The sequence below is a fragment of the Schistocerca cancellata genome, chromosome 1 (assembly GCF_023864275.1).
Source record: "Schistocerca cancellata isolate TAMUIC-IGC-003103 chromosome 1, iqSchCanc2.1, whole genome shotgun sequence".
Taxonomy (NCBI): domain Eukaryota; kingdom Metazoa; phylum Arthropoda; class Insecta; order Orthoptera; family Acrididae; genus Schistocerca; species Schistocerca cancellata.
In genome coordinates this window covers 1,193,728,627-1,193,750,072 of record NC_064626.1, presented here as the reverse complement: position 1 = coordinate 1,193,750,072, position 21,446 = coordinate 1,193,728,627, and the positions used below count along the sequence as shown (strand labels likewise).

General features: G+C 43.4%; 1 non-coding gene across 1 annotated transcript; it reads left to right on the top strand.

Moving 5' to 3' along the window:
• The first annotated feature begins 1,814 nt into the window (after positions 1 to 1,814).
• Trnam-cau (transfer RNA methionine (anticodon CAU)) lies at positions 1,815 to 1,887 on the top strand. The gene has a single exon. It is a non-coding gene; the product is annotated as a tRNA-Met (tRNA).
• Positions 1,888 to 21,446: the final 19,559 nt, after the last annotated feature.

Genomic DNA, 21,446 nt, shown 5'->3' with positions numbered 1-21,446 from the left:
CCAATTCATGGGGCACTTAGAAAGAATGGACTCAAACAGGTTAACGCACAAAATCCATACATTTTTAAAGAACAAAACTACAAGACCGAACTGGTACAAACAGACGGAAAAAGACCTGAGAGAATTAGGGTCTCCAAATCTATATGATAGAAATGAAATCAGAAAAATCACAAACACACGGGGTTTTGAGGAACAAGAGAGAAAAACTAACCGACATACATGGTCTACGCAACGAAAGCTAGCCCATTCGTTGTTTATGAAGGAATACTGGGCGAAAAGGAAGGCCAACAAATGTTGATTACGCGTGGTCCTAAGTGATCCATCCGCGAAGAAGAAGTCGAAGCCTTATCCCAGTCCACATACTGTTGCCCGAGTGTAAATCATGTTATCAGGCTTACATATCAACTACAAACAACTTCATATCTTTTATGGAGTATCTTTGAATTGATTATTAGAATCCTTTAACAATGAGAGAATATTACACATTAAATACTGTATTCTTTTTGTTTTGTCCACTGAAGAATCTGAGAAGAACTTCAACTTTCTTTTATAATGAACGTTTGAGGGATCGCTCAGCACTTTCACGATACATGATGCAATTTCTCACTGACTCTCCCGTGAGGTAGTATCTTCTGGACACATGCACATAATACCCGAATTAGAAAGCCATGGTTGTATGCCCACGACTATCTTAGGAAGAACAATGTCTCTGTTGACCTTTTAGGAGTCGGCAGCGCTTGTAAATCAAAGGTGATACGCAGTAGTCACAATCATTAATAGAACAAGCCTCTGTATATTACTTCAACGGAGCATATGCTTTCTCAGCTTGCAGTTGATGAGCCTGACATTCAAAGGAATGTCGTCATTTGGACAGGCGCTGCAATCGTCACAAGTTTCACATGTGTCTGTATGTGTTAACTTGATGCTTATATTGACTTCTGCGCTGAAAACTTAAGCGTACGATTTATATTTTACAAGTAAAACTTCTGATTCTTGGCAACCTCTTACATGGAAGCGTTGCATTTCAGCTATGGTTTCCACATTTATAGTGTACACGTTATTGTGTATTGTCTTTCCGTGAATAATGGCTTCCGTATTTTGGAAATTTTTTAATTTTTTTTAAAGAATTGTAACAGGACATTCACACTAATAAAGTTGTCAAATTGTAATGTGAAATGCAATCTGCATTAGTCTCTAGACTGGTTGGTTATAAAGGCGAATGAATAAAATGATGGTTATAAAAAGTAAATGAATAAAATTAACGAATGAAGTCTCACAGGACGCAGAAGCACGCAATCTCCGTAACTGATAATATATGTCACATTTTACTCGTTCTTAAACGAGCTATAAGACATATGAAGGGCATTTCCTTATAGAACTGACGTACTTCTCTGAATTCTGTCTCTAAATAATTCTCCGTAAGTGTTTATAAGCCACGGAGACATTCATAAATGTCCACGATTAAGCACCTTCCTTAATGACACATACCTGTAATCTTTCAGTGTTTTGGCAAACTAACAAGGAAAACATTATATGACGGAAAAAAATGTACCTTGAAACTCACAATCAGTAAAACTCAGAAACGTACTGGTAATTAAGCTCACGAGAGCAAGAACGATCTTGTGGCATGCACCTGACAAAGTTTGTAAACGTGAGTGAAAGCTTTAGAAGAAAAGCGTTACGCCGTAAAGCGGTTGAATACTATCAGTATCTGTGCAATTGTCAGTTTAAAAATAAGCTGACGTCAATGTACAAGAATTGAACAAACATGATGAACTACGATATAACCTATATTACGTACACACTCTGCCACCGCCTCGGTAGCGCAGTAGGCAGCGCGTAAGTCTCATAATCTTAAGGTCGTGAGTTCGATCCTCACCCGGGGCATTTATTTTAAATACATTGTGACGAACAGAAACAATTTCATGTAGATGTACTTCAATTCGTAAGGCAAATTCATAAACAGTTATACATTATTTACAGTTTTCTGTGTCTCTAAAACTGAAAATGTAGCCTCGCGGGATAGACTGAGAAGCTGCTTAAATAGAGAGAGTCACTTTGTTACTCCAATCGCTGATGCGACATCAAATCTTATTCGTAGCTGCTAATGAGCTTCGTCATACCATTTGTTGGGTTCTGTAATGTTTGTTTTAGAGATCGTTTTCTTTGCTTTCAGCATTATGTACACTACTTCAAAGACAATGTGATTTGCTTAAGCTTAGTTCTACCGGCATTTAACATAAAGAATTTTAAGACACGTCTGGAACGCAGCAGATTTACATCGTTTTTGGTTTTTTTAGTCAATGATATAGTTCCGCGTCTCACATCAGATACGTGCGGTCACAACTGTGCTACCAGTGTTCAGTTTTCTTGCACGTTACTGTATTTTTCTAAGTTAGATGCGGCATTACAAGCATTGATCATTTGTTATTATTTCCGTATTATCACAATACATTGCGCATTTCTGTTGCACAATAGACGAAGTCTAAATCCCAGTGAATTAAATAGCCAAAGTCCAGCTGTGAACCGAATAGACAAAATCCAGACGGGAAAATGTTCTAAGCTTTAGATATGCAATTTTGAAGCATTTTGCGCTTAACGAATGTGATTATTATGTGGTGCTGAATATCACTGTTGTACGGAACGTTTCGTCAACTCCAGCACAAATATGTAACTTTATTGCAGACAACAGTAACATCGATTTCAATTAACCACATTATTTAAGAGCTCTTGAACTGCATTACAACTCACCGAAGTTCATTACCATTTTCTTAAGTGCGAAATAAGAATGGCTTACAGATGAAAACCTTTTGGTTACGTTACATTAGGTTAACTTCTTGCAAAGCACAGCTAGTTTCTAACGGACGATTGCATTTGGTCTTACCGGATGCATCAAGATAGCGAAATTCTTTCAGTTAACTGGTAAGCTCTAGGAAGTTAATCTCACACAGTACATACGGGGAGTAGTCCAAGATATTGCGAAATGCCATCATTAAATCGGTAATCAAGAGTCCAACATTAAGTGAAACAACTTCAAATCAGTGAGGATGCAGAAATCTGTTAACATTTGAAAATTCAATACTTCACGCAATAATGTACACACAAAGGTAGAAATTGACACACATGTCTGTAATGACATGGGGTTTTGTTGAAACCAAAAAAGTGCACGAAATGACCAACAGATGGCGCGTCATATGATACAAAAGCAATTATTAGCATAATAATTGTATAATTAGCAAAGACGATGTTCTTTACAACAAATGCTCAGCGTGACGGCCCTCATTCATCAACAATATCTTTCGCCGAGGGTCAATATTGTGAACAACATATCAGTAGGTATGGCGAGAGATTGCGTTGGATATTGTTTTTTAGTATCGCTAGTGAGGCTGGACGATCGCGATAGACTTGCGACTTCAGGTAACACCACACAAATAATTACACGGATTGCACGCAATCCTCACCAAACGATCTTTCACACGCGTAGCTGTTTGGCGTGGAGATCTGTCGGCAGCTGATTTGTGAACTGCTGACATAACCAGAAATGTATCCGAGGAGGCGTTCGTCAACAACTCGTGCCAGAACTATTCATCACGCCCGCTTTGTTCACAGCGATTAAAACTAACTTCTGCGAGCAAACTCAAAAGAGAAATCTGTGCCTAAAGCAAACTGTAATTTCTCGCTTTCATTGGTTACGTGCAACTATCCTCACACTGACTTCACGAGCTGACACGTTACACTTTATAGGCCACATAGGCACGGCACATGGAAATTATTTACACTGTTTAAAAGTAGGGAAACTTTTTTTCGTACATACCTCCACCGACTGCTAGCTGCAGGCACCTGAGCTGTCCAAAAGAGGGTGGATACCACTCACGTCAGAGTCCCTGGAACTTTCCGAAGTGGAGGAGTCCATTTCGGTATTATCAAGGCCCTGAATAGTCAGTTTCTCAACTTCACTAACAGTAATTTTTATTTTTATTTTCGCAAGCAACATATCCTTTCACTTGAGCGCAAAGTTCAATAGCGTGAAAGTGGCAGTGATAAGGTGTAGTTTTATGACTATGTCCATATTTATAAGCTACCTCGTCGATACAGGGAAACTGTAGCTTGGGAAACAATGGCTTATGAAGTGACGCGAGTCCTAATAATTCTACATTTTTCGATGAATGATCCACAGTAACTCTATGTTGTCGTAACCACAGAAAGATGTCTGTCTTTCTAGAGGACAGGGCTGGAGTGTCATTTAAAACTGAATGGTATGGAGCATTGTCGATGATAATTACTGATGGATTTTCTATGCTTTGTAACAACGTATTTTCGAGCCAGTTTAAAAATGTTCATGATTCATTTCCTCGTGGTACTCTGATGTTTTCTTGGATCTGTAGAGCATTTGACAGCCGGGAATAAAACTGTGGTAGGTACCATCATGCAAAAGAATAATTTTACCACCTTTTCCAGTGGACGGTGCCATACCACCTCCATTGTCGTCACTCCAACCTTTCGTACCTGTATGACCTGCGTTCATCCATGTTTCATCGATCCAAAAAATATCCTCGAAATTATATCTTTCATTTCACGCAAAAATCTGCCTCGCCATGCGCCTATGTCTCCTCGTTCCAACAACATTGTACGGCCTGAAATATTTTTGTATTTAAAGCCGATACTCTGCAGAGCCATGAAGACAAGAGGGTCCCTTTCATTTCTTTCAGTCTCGTATTTCTCTTTAACTGATACGATGTACGATCGGTTCACTAACCTCATAACCTCAACCGCGACTACTCTGGAAACCGGTAAGTGAGGACCCCATTTTCCGTCTCCTTCTCAAAGAATTCCCACAGGCTGCACTCGAGTTTTTGCGATTGTCCTTTAAACGCAATTCCTTGCCCGGCTTTCTTTTCTGTTGTGTTTGTATCCCGGATCCTGGGTCTGCCCCTTTTCTTTCGGATTTCATCAGACTTGATACCACAAGAAAAACACACGCACAACGATGGTAACGGAATATGCACGCTTGATGCACAGCACTAGCCAAACAACTGAAGTCAGCTGAGCGTTGGTTGTGCCATTTTGGCAACGGCGAACGGTTCGGGCGTGACGTTGAAGTCTCTCATTGGAGGAAACCAGCTCTAGCCCGTGAAGTGTCGACTATCATGCAATTTAAAACGAACAATAGGCTCCTGTCAGAGTATGCCGATACAATAGCTCCATACTTAAAAATCATATACAACCGCTCGCTCGACGAAAGATCCGCACCCAAATACTAGAAAGTTGCAAATGTCACACCAACATTCAAGGAAGGCATTATGCGTAATCCACTAAATGACAGGCCCATATCTAACAAATGGGGCTGGATCAGTTCACCAATGTGTGAAAGTAATCAAGAAGAGCAGACAATTGAACATTTAGTCCAACGCTGTCCACTTCATTCATACCCTGCAATTCCCGATGACTTGTTCACTCTCACACCCTGCTTAATTGACTGGTTGAAAAACACGGACTTTAAGGTTTAATCTTGTCTTATATCATATGTATATTGTATAAAATCATTTGCCTTATATCAACTGTATATTGTATAAAATCACCATACGAATAAATAATATCTAACGTCGATATGCAGGAGGATTTTGGAACGTATACTGCGTTTGAACATTATGAGTCACCTCGAAAAGAATGTTCTATTGACATAGTCAAAACGGATTTACAAAACATCGTTCTTGTGAAACACAACTAGCTCTTCACTCACACGAAGTGCTATTGACAAGGGATTCCAAATTGATTCCGTATTTCTAGATTTCCAGAAGGCTTTTGACACTGTACCTTGCCAACGGCTTGTAATCACACTGCGAGCTTGTGGAATACCGTCTCAGTTATGCGACTGTTTCGTGATTTCCTGTCAGAGAGGTCACAGTTTGTAGTAATTGACGGAAAGTCAGGGAATGCACATAGGTGATTTCTGGCGTTCTCCAAGGTGGTGTTTTCTCTGCTGTTCCTTACCTGTATATACGATTTAGGAGACAGTATTATCAGCCGCCTTAGGTTGTTTGCAGATGATGCTGTCGATTATCGTCTAATAAAGTCATCAGAAAATTAAACAATTGCAAAACAGTTTCGAAAAGATATCTGTATGGCGCGAAAATTGACAACTGATCCTAAATAATGGAAAGTGTGAGGTCATCCACATGAGTGCTAAAGGGAATCTGTTAAACTTCGGTTACACGATATATCAATCAAATCTAAAGGCTGTAAATTCAACTAAAGGCCTAGCAATTAACAACTATGAACAACTTAAACTGGAAGAAACACATAGAAAATGCTGTGGGGAAGACGAACCAAAGAAAGCTTTTTATTGGCAGAACGCTTAGAAGAGATGCAACATATCTACTAAAGAGACTGCCGACACTACACTAGTCCATCGTCTTTAGGAGTACTGCTGCGTTGTGTGGGATCATACCAGATAGGATTAAGGGAATATATACACTCAGACACTAATCTGTCGGTAGTTAGATGCGAGTGCTTCTCTCCTGAGTAAAGTATAAACAACGTTGCTATCTGATTAACTTAAACTTACCTTTATTTACAGTAGGTGCTCAAAATGATGTCGTCTGTGGTAAGAGCAAAGTGACATCCCCTGAACACGGTAGCAAACACTCGACGAATTTCGGCTGCCGAAACCTGGGAAACGACTAGCCGAACTTTTGTCTTCCAACTTTTCGAGCTTGTGGGGACTGGTTGCATACACCTTGTTTCTCAAAATTCCCTAAAGCAAAAACCACACGGATTTAGATCTGGAGAGCGAGGAAGCCAGTCAACTATCCTATCATCAATAGCACTTCGTATTGCTGTCATAGAAGCATGGGCGATGTGTGGTCTTGCATGAAAAAACCGTACATCTTTTCGTTAGGATGCAGTACGTTGTTCACATACCTCTCAGAACACATTGCCGGCCGTTGGTGGCCTAGCGGTTCTAGACGCTTCAGTCTGGAACCGCGCGACCGTTACGACCGCAGGTTGGAATCATGCCTCGGGCATGGATGTGTGTGATGTCCTTAGGTTAGTTAGGTTTAAGTAGTTCTAAGGGACTGATGACCTCAGATGTTAAGTCCCATAGTGCTCAGAACCATTTGAACCATTTTTAGGACTCATTGTTTCGAGGAAAAAGATTGATCCAATAATTCGTCTTCCATTAATTGCACACCACACTCCTCCTATTTTCACATCATGCAGCGATTGTTGATGTAATTCATGAGGATTTTCGGATTGTTTTGGGAATTTACGTACCCTGACAAATGCAGCCATACTTCATCAGAAAAAAAGCATCTCACAATTAACTTCCCCACAGTGCACAGACTGCAACAGCTACTTGCAGTAATGACGTCGAGCAACTGTATCTGAGTTCCTCGGTTGATGCGCTACCGCTCTTGACACACCAGTCTAAATTGCCAAAAGGCGCAGAGATTTCCTGGGATTTCTTTCCAAGGCATCCCCCATCTCGTCTAATTCATTTTCTGTTAAAACACTAGGTTCTGTAGGCCTTCGTTAGTGTAACACAGATCCAGTCTTTTGAAATTTTTTCACTAATCTGCATATCGGTGAATCATTAGGGACATTTCACCGGTAAATTTTCGTATGAATTCAAGCCGACACTCCTCGAACGATTCTGTTTTTGCGTAGTTCAACACAAGAAACACTCGTTGATCCTTCGTGTATACCAACAGAATGGAAAGTCGTAGGGGCTCAAATCTAAACACCCGAACACTCGGTGGTACACTACAGAAGACATGCGCACGCTGGAATGTCTGAGGACCGGGCCCACCAACATATGGGTAGAGAAGGCCCTGGATTCAGCGCAGTTGCAAAAATGACGTCGTGAAACAATATTTGGAGCGATTGAACTTGACAAAGAAAAGTAGAAAGAAAACACCAGTACACTCAGTCGCACAGTTTATGGGGCACGCGTAAAGCGTTGGTGCCCGACAACTACGCATAGCGACAACAGACGGACGCAGCGGCAACTGCCGGCAAACGCGCCTTGCCTAACCCTCCCGGGGTTTTCGCGAGACTCCCAGCAAATACCGAAAACGAAGTCGTGAATATGGTGACGACTAAGAATAATTTCAGATTTAAGACTTTTGTCGAAGTTTTCATTTTATGCCCAGTAGCCTGTAGGGCAGCAAGGAAACCAAACATATAACCACGAGAACTGCATTGTAACTATAGAAATGTTAATTGTTACAAGAGGTAAATTGTAATTGAAAATATGTGACACTGTTTGAGAGAAAGTAAGATTAGTTCCAAGCGAATTTGTTCATTATGGTTTACTCGGGAACTTTGTACCGAAATAACCGTTGATTTAGTGAGACGTTTCTAACGTGTCAGAAAAATCTGTAGTCATTTCCCGCTTTAAAAAATTTATTAACGCTCGAGCTGGCACGCCGTTTTTCGTAACACGAGCGGGCGCGCAGCGCACTTTGTACACGCGAAAAGAATAGGTTTCCTTAGGTTATCAACGTAAGTCATGTATGATCAAATTCACAGTTTAATCTCAGTTTATTTCAACAAGGAGAAAATAAACTTACATACTATGAGGTAAACTACTGTTTTATGAAGCAATAATGAAATAATTTTCACTGTAACTCTCTGTTGCCAAGGACAGGTGTTAAACTAGACCACTTCAGAAAATACCACTCGTAGCGCTAAATGGGACTACAAATTCTCGCTGGCAGCCCAGTCACGCGAACAACGTATATTGAGAATGGCCGTTCGAGTAATGACGAAAATTCGATACCAAGTATAATCACTATCGATTCATAGGTCATGAGTGAGACTTCTCGAGAAAGGAAGAACCTGAAAATTTCCTTGATAAGGTGGCTTATGAGTACGATTAAGGCTGCATAACAAATTTCTGTAACTGGAGTGTGGCTATAATCGAGACGACGTATGGGTCCGGTCACACATGTCCGGGCCGTCATGCCGAGAGACGAGTATTGGCCGTCAGCCGGAAGACGAGATATGCCATTAATATACCAGACACGACAGGGCCGTGCTCGAGGAACGAGAGTGACGGAGAGCGCACTGGGAGGAATTAGTTTCTGTTTTTGTTCTGTAAAGATAATCCTTGACAGCTCGCAGCGCTGTTGAGAGCTTTCAACTGTGAAGCGCAAACATCTGCAGGCAGAAACAATAGCTGTCTATAGAGCTGTGACAACACAGAGTCGTTGCCATAGGGAAGTTTACAAAATAACGTTGCGTTATCGGTTGACGTAGACGCCTGAAGCTGCCGCGCCCAGCTCACTGCAACTGTCAGGGATCAACTTACCGTCGAATGAACTGTTGCCTGGCCAACAGGTATTGTTGAGTCTACAGTTGGTAGTCTACGTCTACGTCTGAGGCCGCAGTTCAGATGGGAGGTACCTGGTCGCGCTAAAGAAGGTGGATGGTAACACAGGGGAGAGACGAAACGATGTTGTTGTTGTTGTGGTCTTCAGTCCTGAGACTGGTTTGATGCAGCTCTCCATGCTACTCTATCCTGTGCAAGCTTCTTCATCTCCCAGTACTTACTGCAGCCTACATCCTTCTGAATCTGCTTAGTATAGTCATCTCTTGGTCTCTCTCTACGATTTTTACCCTGCACGCTGCCCTCCAATGCTAAATTTGTGATCCCTTGATGCCTCAGAACATGTCCTACCAACCGGTCCCTTCTTCTTGTCAAGTTGTGCCACAAACTCCTCTTCTCCCCAATTCTATTCAATACCTCATCATTAGTTATGTGATCTACTCATCTAGTCTTCAGCATTCTTCTGTAGCACCACATTTCGAAAGCTTCTATTCTCTTATTGTCCAAACTATTTATTGTCCATGTTTCACTTCCATACATGGCTACACTCCATGCAAATACTTTCAGAAACGACTTACTGACACTTAAAATCTATACTCGATGTTAACAAATTTCTCTTCTTCAAAAACGCTTTCCTTGCCATTGCCAGTCTACATTTTATATCCTCTCTACTTCGACCACCATCATCATCAGTTATTTTGCTCCCCATATAGCAAAACTCCTTTACTACTTTAAGTGTCTCATTTCCTAATCTAATTCCCTCAGCATCACCCGACTTAATGCGACTACATTCCATTATCCTCGTTTCGCTTTTGTTGATGTTCATCTTATATCCTCCTTTCAAGACACTGTAAATTCCGTTCAACTTCTCTTCCAAGTCATTTGCTATGTCTGGCAGAATTACAATGTCATCGGCGAACCTGAAAGTTTTTATTTCTTCTCTATCGATTTTAATACCTACTCCGAATTTTTCTTTTGTTTCCTTTACTGCTTGCTCAATATACAGTTGAATAACATCGGGGACAGGCTACAACCCTGTCTCACTCCCTTCCCAACCACTGCTTCCCTTTCATGCCCCTCGACTCTTATAACTGCCATCTGGTTTCTGTACAAATTGTAAATAACCTTTCGCTCCCTGTGTTTTACTCCTGCCACTTTTAGAATTTGAAAGAGAGTATTGCAGTCAACATTGTCAAAAGCTTTCTCTAAGTCTACAAATGCTAGAAACGTAGGTTTGCCCTTCCTTAATATTTCTTCTAAGATACTTCATAAGGTCAGTATTGCCTCACGTGTTCCAATATTTCTACGGAATCCAAACAGATCTTCCCCGAGGTGGGCTTCTACCAGTTTTTCCATTCGTCTGTAAGGAATTCGCATTAGTATTTTGCCGCTGTAACTTATTAAACTGATAGTTCGGTAATTTTCACATCTGTCAACACCTGCTTTCTTTGGGATTGGAATTATTATATTCTTCTTGAAGTCTGAGGGTATTTCTCCTGTCTCATACATCTTGCTCACCAGATGGTAGAGTTTTGTCAGGACTGGCTCTCCCAAGGCCGTTAGTAGTTCCACTGGAATGTTGTCTACTCCCGGGACCTTCGACTTAGGTCTTTCAGTGCTCTGTCAAACTCTTCACGCGGTATCGTATCTCCCATTTCATCTTCATCTACATCCTCTTCCATTTCCATAATATTGTCCTCAAGAACATTGCCCCTGTATAGACCCTCTATATACTCCTTCCACCTTTCTGCTTTCCCTTCTTTACTTAGAACTGGGTTTCCATCTGAGCTCTTGATATTCATGTAAGTGGTTCTCTTTTACTCAGAAGGTCTCTTTAATTTTCCTGTAGGCAGTATCTATCTTACCCGTAGTGAGATAAGCCTCTACATCCTTACATTTGTCCTCTAGCCATCCCTGCTTAGCAATTTTGCACTTCCTGTCGATCTCATTTTTGAGACGTTTGTATTCCTTTTTGCCTGCTTCATTTACTGTGTTTCTATATTTTCTCCTTTCAACAATTATATTCAATATTTCTTCTGTTACCCAATGATTTCTACTAGCCCTCGTCTTTTTACCTACTTGGTCCTCTGCTGCCTTCACTACTTCTTGCCTCAGAGCTACGCATTGTTCTTCTTCTGTTTTCCTTTCACCCTTTCCTGTCAATTGTTCCCTTATGCTCTCCCTGAAACTCTGTACAATTTCTGGTTTAATCAGTTTATCCAGGTCCCATCTCCTTAAATTCCCACCTTTTTTGCAGTTTCTTCACAGTTCATAACCAATAGATTGTGGTCAGAGTCCACATCTGCCCCTGGAAATGTCTTACGATTTAAAACCTGGTTCCTAAATCTCTGTCTTACCATTATATAATCTATCTGATACCTTTTACTATCTCCAGGATTCTTCCATGTATAAAACCTTCTTTTATGATTCTTGAACCAACAAAACGATATCCCAAGTGATTTACGCAGAATGTATCTTAACGACGATTATTTGCTTGTGTCTCCGTGCGACAATATTGCTCGATTGCAATCGTCAGTTGTGTGTGATGTGCGTGGTGGTGTTGGGGTGGGGGGGGGGGAGGGAGGGAGGGAGCAGGAGACGACACAAGTAGTTTCACATTTCGGCCGCAGGTCGTTTCGAAGGCGCACTGTATTAGGTATTCAGCAAAATGGGCAACCCTTTGAACACTTCACTTAAATGAACATTCCACCGCCACAATATCCTGAAACGTCCCCTTAGAAAAATTATACACGACTGTGCCTAAACTGACACACAATATTTTTAGCGCAACGCAATCTGACTTTCAAAAATCCCTACAAAAGATTGGCCCTGACTAACATTAATCTATACCTTTCACAAATCACTTACCTCACGAAAATCTTCATTACTCGAACTACTGCGATACAGCGAGCGCCACTACTGCCAGCTATATAAAAGATTCAAACTACGGAAGGCACTAACTACTGATAGGCATAGTTAGCAAATGAAAGATTTTAATAGAGAACAAACAATGTATTTACCTTAATAGTGTTGAAAAAGCATAATATACATAGCAGTTCATGACATCCAGTCATACAAATTTCAAAACTCCGCCATCTCTCTCCCCACATACACCACTGCTGGCGGCTCACCTCCAACTGCGCAACGCTACGCGCTGTTCACATCCAGCTGCCGCTGCCCAACACTACAATCGCAGACAGCAATGCAAACTAGCCACAGACTGCACACAGCACAGCCAGTGATTTTCATACAGAGCGCTACGTAACGTTGCCAATATGAACACATAAACAGCCTACTTGCAATCCATCTAAACACAGCAAGGGCGCCTGCAGAAAAGAGGGTGGAATGTTTTAAAATTTTTTACTTTTTATGTACCAGTAACTGAGACGGTTAGTTTGTAAGGTGGCGTTATTTTACAACTTGCAAACCGCGTTTACACCCAGTACGACATAAGTAAGCCCCTTCAATGATAGAAAAAAAGGTTTGTGCTCGTTCATTAAAAACATGTATGTGACTGACATCGTCTAGTACACTTAATTTATTGTATAATGTCTGCATGGTGGTGTAACGTGCGCGTGGGGCACACAATAGTCCTTAATGCCTGTACTACGGTAGGTGAGCGGGGTTCACCTTATGAGACAGGATTTTCATATAGATATCGACCGCGTGTACCTGAATGGTGGCAAATCAGACTTACACCCACTCTGTAATAACAATGATCCGTCAAGTAAGTTCGAAATGCAATTACACGTCAGTATGGACCAAAAGCAACACTGAAGATGCTACCAATTTAATAATAATACGGTCGCCAGCCTAATTAGGCATTACCTGAGTTTCTTCCCTGTACAAGTTGGTATATATTCATGCAAAACAACAAGTAGTCACACTGCATAATATAGTAGAATTTTAGAACCAGAAAATCTATTGAACTGATAGTTTCACGTTCTGTACTGATACGGAAAAACCATGAATACATAACACTACACTACAATGTATACTACAAAACTTGATACCGTCCATTAATCTGATTAAAATCGGGCATAGGTTACCCTAAAAATAGTACTTTCGAGCCACACACAAAATGTCAATTTTGATAAAGATAAAACACTGATAAATTTTGGCTTTTATATTGACTTTAACTTTTGCTGGTCAAACCGATTTAGAACACTTCAGAATTTAAATGAATAAGAGGGGGGGGGGGGGACCCTGAAACTGTTATGATCACTATATTAAAAAAAAATTGATTACTGAAATTATCATGCGTTCAAGATTCCCAGTATATGAGTTATCTCATTTGCTTCTCATTTAAATACCTTTATATCTGTCTCGAAATAATTAAACTTCATTACTATATCAGTATTAAAGTTATCTTTCAACTTCGTTAGACCTTCGTTATTCATTTACTGGTTCATTAATAAAACAGTTCTTTAAACACCATTCTAACATAGCTAGGTCTGCAAGTAATTATTATTAACACAAAATTTAATTTTTCATTTCGGGACACTCGGATTGCACAACATTTGGAAAGGACCCTGTTTAGGTTTGTTGTGAGGATAATTAAATGATGGGAAAGTTCTGGTAAAATTTAGGTTTTTATTGAACAGTTCACTCTATGGTCGATACGAATACAGTACTAAAAGTTTCAACCTGCTTCTATCGATGCGGCGGTTGGCGGGCGGGAGAGGGCGAGGCACAGAGCACACATACAACCACAGCTATGGCTCTTGGCGTATCGGCACTTTAATTCTTCTTTGCGTCGCAATACTTTTCCATTTAGTGCCTGTGGACTTTTGCCATGCTTTGTGGGCGTTGGAACGGTGTGGGCGTTGGAACGGCATACCCGAGGCTCAGTGAATCTACGTCTTCGAGGAGAGCCTCCTCGCTCCGGAAGGTGTTGCTCAGACCAATGCCAAACTCCAACTACTACTGCTGAGCCCGTTGTGCCGTGCAGTGCCCGCGTGCATTTCCCGCGCTCACCTGCCATCCACCTTTTACCGCTCCCTTACAGACAGGGTATTCACCCGAGGTTTTGCATTCTACATATCCTAACACATTGCCTACGTATGGACCAGACGCACAGTTACAATTTTAAACATCTTACAACAGTGTCAACATTTGTTACATTTCAATTCTATTACAATATTGCTTGACATTTGACATAAAACTTCCTCGCAGATTAAAACTGTGTGCCCGACCGAGACTCGAACTCGGGACCTTTGCCTTTCGCGGGCAAGTGCTCTACCATCTGAGCTACCGAAGCACGACTCACGTCCGGTACTCACAGCTTTACTTCTGCCAGTATCCCGTCTCCTACCTTCCAAACTTTACAGAAGCTCTCCTGCGAACCTTGCAGAACTAGCACTCCTGAAAGAAAGGATACTGCGGAGACATGGCTTAGCCACAGCCTGGGGGATGGCTAAGCCATGTCTCCGCAGTATCCTTTCTTTCAGGAGTGCTAGTTCTGCAAGGTTCGCAGGAGAGCTTCTGTAAAGTTTGGAAGGTAGGAGACGGGATACTGGCAGAAGTAAAGCTGTGAGTACCGGGCGTGAGTCGTGCTTCGGTAGCTCAGATGGTAGAGCACTTGCCCGCGAAAGGCAAAGGTCCCGAGTTCGAGTCTCGGTCGGGCACACAGTTTTAATCTGCGATGAAGTTTCATATCAGCGCACACTCCGCTGCAGAGTGAAAATCTCATTCTGATTTGACATAAACATTAATCTTCACGCCGGCCGTAGTGGCCGTGCGGTTCTAGGCGCTACAGTCTGGAACCGAGCGACCGCTGCGGTCGCAGGTTCGAATCCTGCCTCGGGCATGGATGTGTGTGATGTCCATAGGTTAGTTAGGTTTAATTAGTTCTAAGTTCTAGGCGACTGATGACCTCAGAAGTTAAGTCGCATAGTGCTCAGAGCCATCTGAACCATTTGAACCATTGATCTTCACATTGAAACTTGTTTACAGTTTTCTTAACACAATGGCATGAAACAAAAAAGAAATGCAATCAGAACATCAATTACACAAGTTTATCGAAAAATCAGAAGAAAAAAAAATTACTTATATGTACAATAGTACAGCGTCGTAGTTGTTACAGTGGGTAACTGGGGAACAAGCAGAGCTGTGAAACTCGTGGTAGAACGGAAGGGCACAGGAAGCTCACACATTCCTTCGGACAATAGGATGGCACAGCCACTTCCGGCGCTAATCCTGGGACCCGCCCGTGAGCTGGGCCACCTGCAAAACGGGAACGCGTGTCCGGCGGGCAGCAGGTATTCGCGTACTTTGCTACAGACATACAAATGGTTCAAATGGCTCTAAGCACTATGGGACTCAACATCTGAGGTCATAAGTCCCTTAGATTTATAACTACTTAAACCTAACCAACCTAAGGACATCACACACATCCATGCCCGAGGCAGGATTCGAACCTGCGACCGAAGCAGCAGCGCGGTTCCGGATTGAAGCGCCTAGAACCGCTCGGCCACAGAAGGCCGGCACGGACATAGAAAGAACGTCCAGAAACTTCGATCTGGATTCTAAACTGCGGTTGGTCGGCGTTCAGAAACGAGATGATTCGCCACCCAAATTTAAGAGGGAGAAAAGACTGGGCAGCGAAAAGAGGAGAGAAGAAATCAGAGTCGTTGCGGGGTTGTGGAGCAGGAGAGTCGTCTTGGATGCCCACGGCAGTCTACGGACGTCTTCGGCTGTAATTTTTGTGAAGTACAATTTTGCTATTATCTCGCTGAGGCGAGAAGTCCTGCGGTTATAGCTTCTGATCATTACGGTGATCTTGCTTATGCTCTGGCGTGTGGGAAGGTGAATTTACATTGGTGAATCACTTGTTCGTTCTGCACTGAGGTTTCACACTGGTCATTGAGATAGTAGTTCCTTCTTGCTATTCATAAGGGTCGTTCAAAAAGAAACGAGCTGGAGTCGTAATTACAGAAACCAGTACCTGTATGTTAGAAGTATTGACCCTGGCTGTTGAGACACTTGTCCCACTGTGACACAAGGCGGTGAGTGGCTGTCTCATAAGATTAGCGGTGCTGCGATGTTAACCATTTCCACACGTACAGCTGGAGGTCGTCGTCCGAGGTGAATCGTTTGCCCCTTTGCTGACGTTCTTCTTTGACCAAGATGGCCCCCTTCTGATTCACTTCCTGCAGCACGGGACAACAGTGAATGCCCAGCGTTACTCGCAAACCTTGACCCCCCTTCGCAGAGCGAGCAAATCAAAACGAGCAGGCAATCTCACCCGTGGGTTCATTCTGTTCCACGACAATGCAAAGCCTCATACGGCCAACACAGTCGCGGCACTCCTCCAAAATTTCGAATTGGAGATTCTGGGCCACCCTCCATACAGTCCGGACCTCTCTTCCTGTGATTACGCCATTTTTGGTCCCCTTAAAAAGGCTCTGAGGGGCAAACGATTCACCTCGGACGACGGCGTCCAGCCGTACGTGCGGAACTGGTTAATATTGCAGCCCCGGGAATTTTATGAGACAGCCATTCACCGCCTTGTGTCACAGTGGGACAAGTGTCTCAACAGCCAGGCTCAATACTTCTAACATGCAGGTACTGGTTTCTGTACTTATGCCTCCGGATCGTTTCCTTTTGAACGCCCCTTATACGAGGGCAGTTCAATAAGTAATGCAACACATTTTTTTTCTCGGCCAATTTTGGTAGAAAAAACCGGAAATTTCTTGTGGAATATTTTCAAACATTCCCGCTTCGTCTCGTATAGTTTCATTGACTTCCGACAGGTGGCAGCGCTGTATGGAGCTGTTAAAATGGCGTCTGTAACGGATGTGCGTTGCAAACAACGGGCAGTGATCGAGTTTCTTTTGGCGGAAAACCAGGGCATCTCAGATATTCATAGGCGCTTGCAGAATGTCTACGGTGATCTGGCAGTGGACAAAAGCACGGTGAGTCGTTGGGCAAAGCGTGTGTCATCATCGCCGCAAGGTCAAGCAAGACTGTCTGATCTCCCGCGTGCGGGCCGGCCGTGCACAGCTGTGACTCCTGCAATGGCGGAGCGTGCGAACACACTCGTTCGAGATGATCGACGGATCACCATCAAACAACTCAGTGCTCAACTTGACATCTCTGTTGGTAGTGCTGTCACAATTGTTCACCAGTTGGGATATTCAAAGGTTTGTTCCCGCTGGGTCTCTCGTTGCCTAACCGAACACCATAAAGAGCAAAGGAGAACCATCTGTGCGGAATTGCTTGCTCGTCATGTGGCTGAGGGTGACAATTTCTTGTCAAAGATTGTTACAGGCGATGAAACATGGGTTCATCACTTCGAACCTGAAACAAAACGGCAATCAATGGAGTGGCGCCACACCCACTCCCCTACCAAGAAAAAGTTTAAAGCCATACCCTCAGCCGGTAAAGTCATGGTTACAGTCTTCTGGGACGCTGAAGGGGTTATTCTGTTCGATGTCCTTCCCCACGGTCAAACGATCAACTCTGAAGTGTATTGTGCTACTCTTCAGAAATTGAAGAAACGACTTCAGCGTGTTCGTAGGCACAAAAATCTGAACGAACTTCTCCTTCTTCATGACAACGCAAGACCTCACACAAGTCTTCGCAACCGAGAGGAGCTCACAAAACTTCAGTGGACTGTTTTTCCTCATGCGCCCTACAGCCTCGATCTCGCACCGTCGGATTTCCATATGTTTGGCCCAATGAAGGACGCAATCCGTGGGAGGCACTACGCGGATGATGAAGAAGTTATTGATGCAGTACGACGTTGGCTCCGACATCGACCAGTGTAATGGTACCGTGCAGGCATACAGGCCCTGATTTCAAGGTGGCGTAAGGCCATAGCATTGAATGGAGATTACGTTGAAAAATAGTGTTGTGTAGCAAAAAGATTGGGGAATAACCTGGTGTATTTCAATGCTGAATAAAACAACCCCTGTTTCAGAAAAAGAATGTGTTGCATTACTTATTGAACTGCCCTCGTAGTACACGGGGGATGTCAGTTACTCCGCGCCTAATGACAGATCGCGAGTACATTGTAGGGCAGAGCTAGACAGTTTAAGGGCCAGTATTAATACAGGGAGAACCTGAGATTAGTAATCTTTTCTTAAAAAAAATGTGTGTGTAATCTTATTGGACTTAACTACTAAGGTCATCAGTCCCTACGCTCACACGCTACTTAACCTAAATTATCCTAAAGACAAACACACACACACCCATGCGAGAGGGAGGACCCGAACCTCCGCCGGGACCAGCAATCCTTACTTAGTTTCTTTAAACTGTTTGTAATATGAATAAATGCATTAAAATCACGGCATTTATCCTTCAGTACATAGTATTTTCCTGTACCACTTAATCTAGTCTCTTGTGTACATTTTATGACGTATTCCTTAAAAAGAGGGACTGGATTTTGTCGGTTTATCCTGACATTCTATTGTATGCACAGCATAAGATTAGGGACCGAGTAGGTTATCACATGACAATGTACATAATTAATGAGAATAACGTACTCTTACTGGGGGACCTCAGCAGCGTTAAAATATCCATTATGACCTGTACGTACTCATGGCATGTCTCTGCCATCAGTAGCCAGTAGAAGAAGTGGAGGCACGTTACAAGTTTGAGGACGTATCTTGTGCCACGAACTAAATTTGACAGAAATTACGTCAAACGTACTGCATCTTAAATCAGAGGTCACGAAACTACGACCCATGGTCCGAATCCGACCCGTGGCGTTAGTTCATCTGGACCGCCAACGGTACTTGAATTTGCTTGATAAAACGTATGGAACAGGAGACGTTGTGATACAATATAAATATTATGTTTAGAATACCAGAAGGTCTTCACATGTGCGTGGATCTCCTGTCTTCAATGTGCCTTAAATTTACTATGTTCAATTCTCAATTACTGCATCTAGATTTTCTTGTTTATTGTAATCTTTACTTGTTTCGCTCCATGCCATGATTTTAAGTGGGTTTCTAATTCAGTGTCTTTTCAAATTCCGTTTACTCCATTACAGACACTAGGAAAAGGGTCGCAGAGTGTCGCGTTTCCAATGAAGAATGGGGAGTAAAGTACTTCTTCGTGGAAACAAAGTTACTTGCGTAATATGCAGCGAAAGTGTAGCCATTTTCAAAGAGTACATCTCCGATGTCACTATGAAACAAATTTTCTGAAACGTTCTAATCTGAGAAATGTGAGACCGTGCAGCCCCAGACCCACGATATATCCGAATCTGGGCAAAAAATTGGTAGTGGTGAACCCCTCTTCCTCCCCACTGCCCCATGGAACGTATCGACCGTTTGAAACAGGACGACAAAAATTAAAAAAATATATATTTTTCAAATATATGTTTATTTTGTAGCGCACAAAACATACCCGTTAAAGGAAATGCAAGACATGTTATTTGGTCTTAAGCGTGCCGAAGTGCAGTGCCACTGCCTCCCAAGAACTGATCAACATCATTCCCGATGTCTGAAATGTACGTGTCCCCGCTTCACCGAGAGCTGCTGTCGCAAGTACGTTTTTCCGTTCGTTTCTCTAATGTTCAGTCTATCAGTTAGCCTCCACATCTGCTGTTGCTTTGGATGATATCCATTTATGGTCCAAAAAGGAACCATTTCGAGATTTGCTTTTTAACTAGCTTAGAGGAACGACGGAAAACCGTAATATACACTCCTGGAAATTGAAATAAGAACACCGTGAATTCATTGCCCCAGGAAGGGGAAACTTTATTGACACATTCCTGGGGTCAGATACATCACATGATCACACTGACAGAACCACAGGCACATAGACACAGGCAACAGAGCATGCACAATGTCGGCACTAGTACAGTGTATATCCACCTTTCGCAGCAATGCAGGCTGCTATTCTCCCATGGAGACGATCGTAGAGATGCTGGATGTAGTCCTGTGGAACGGCTTGCCATGCCATTTCCACCTGGCGCCTCAGTTGGACCAGCGTTCGTGCTGGACGTGCAGACCGCGTGAGACGACGCTTCATCCAGTCCCAAACATGCTCAATGGGGGACAGATCCGGAGATCTTGCTGGCCAGGGCAGTTGACTTACACCTTCTAGAGCACGTTGGGTGGCACGGGATACATGCGGACGTGCATTGTCCTGTTGGAACAGCAAGTTCCCTTGCCGGTCTAGGAATGGTAGAACGATGGGTTCGATGACGGTTTGGATGTACCGTGCACTATTCAGTGTCCCCTCGACGATCACCAGTGGTGTACGGCCAGTGTAGGAGATCGCTCCCCACACCATGATGCCGGGTGTTGGCCCTGTGTGCCTCGGTCGTATGCAGTCCTGATTGTGGCGCTCACCTGCACGGCGCCAAACACGCATACGACCATCATTGGCACCAAGGCAGAAGCGACTCTCATCGCTGAAGACGACACGTCTCCATTCGTCCCTCCATTCACGCCTGTCGCGACACCACTGGAGGCGGGCTGCACGATGTTGGGGCGTGAGCGGAAGACGGCCTAACGGTGTGCGGGACCGTAGCCCAGCTTCATGGAGACGGTTGCGAATGGTCCTCGCCGATACCCCAGGAGCAACAGTGTCCCTAATTTGCTGGGAAGTGGCGGTGCGGTCCCCTACGGCACTGCGTAGGATCCTACGGTCTTGGCGTGCATCCGTGCGTCGCTGCGGTCCGGTCCCAGGTCGACGGGCACGTGCACCTTCCGCCGACCACTGGCGACAACATCGATGTACTGTGGAGACCTTACGCCCCACGTGTTGAGCAATTCGGCGGTACGTCCACCCGGCCTCCCGCATGCCCACTATACGCCCTCGCTCAAAGTCCGTCAACTGCACGTATGGTTCACGTCCACGCTGTCGCGGCATGTTACCAGTGTTAAAGACTGCGATGGAGCTCCGTATGCCACGGCAAACTGGCTGACACTGACGGCGGCGGTGCACAAATGCTGCGCAGCTAGCGCCATTCGACGACCAACACCGCGGTTCCTGGTGTGTCCGCTGTGCCGTGCGTGTGATCATTGCTTGTACAGCCCTCTCGCAGTGTCCGGAGCAAGTATGGTGGGTCTGACACACAGGTGTCAATGTGTTCTTTTTTCCATTTCCAGGAGTGTAGATGGGCGGACAATGATGTGATCCGCCATTCTCCTGAAAG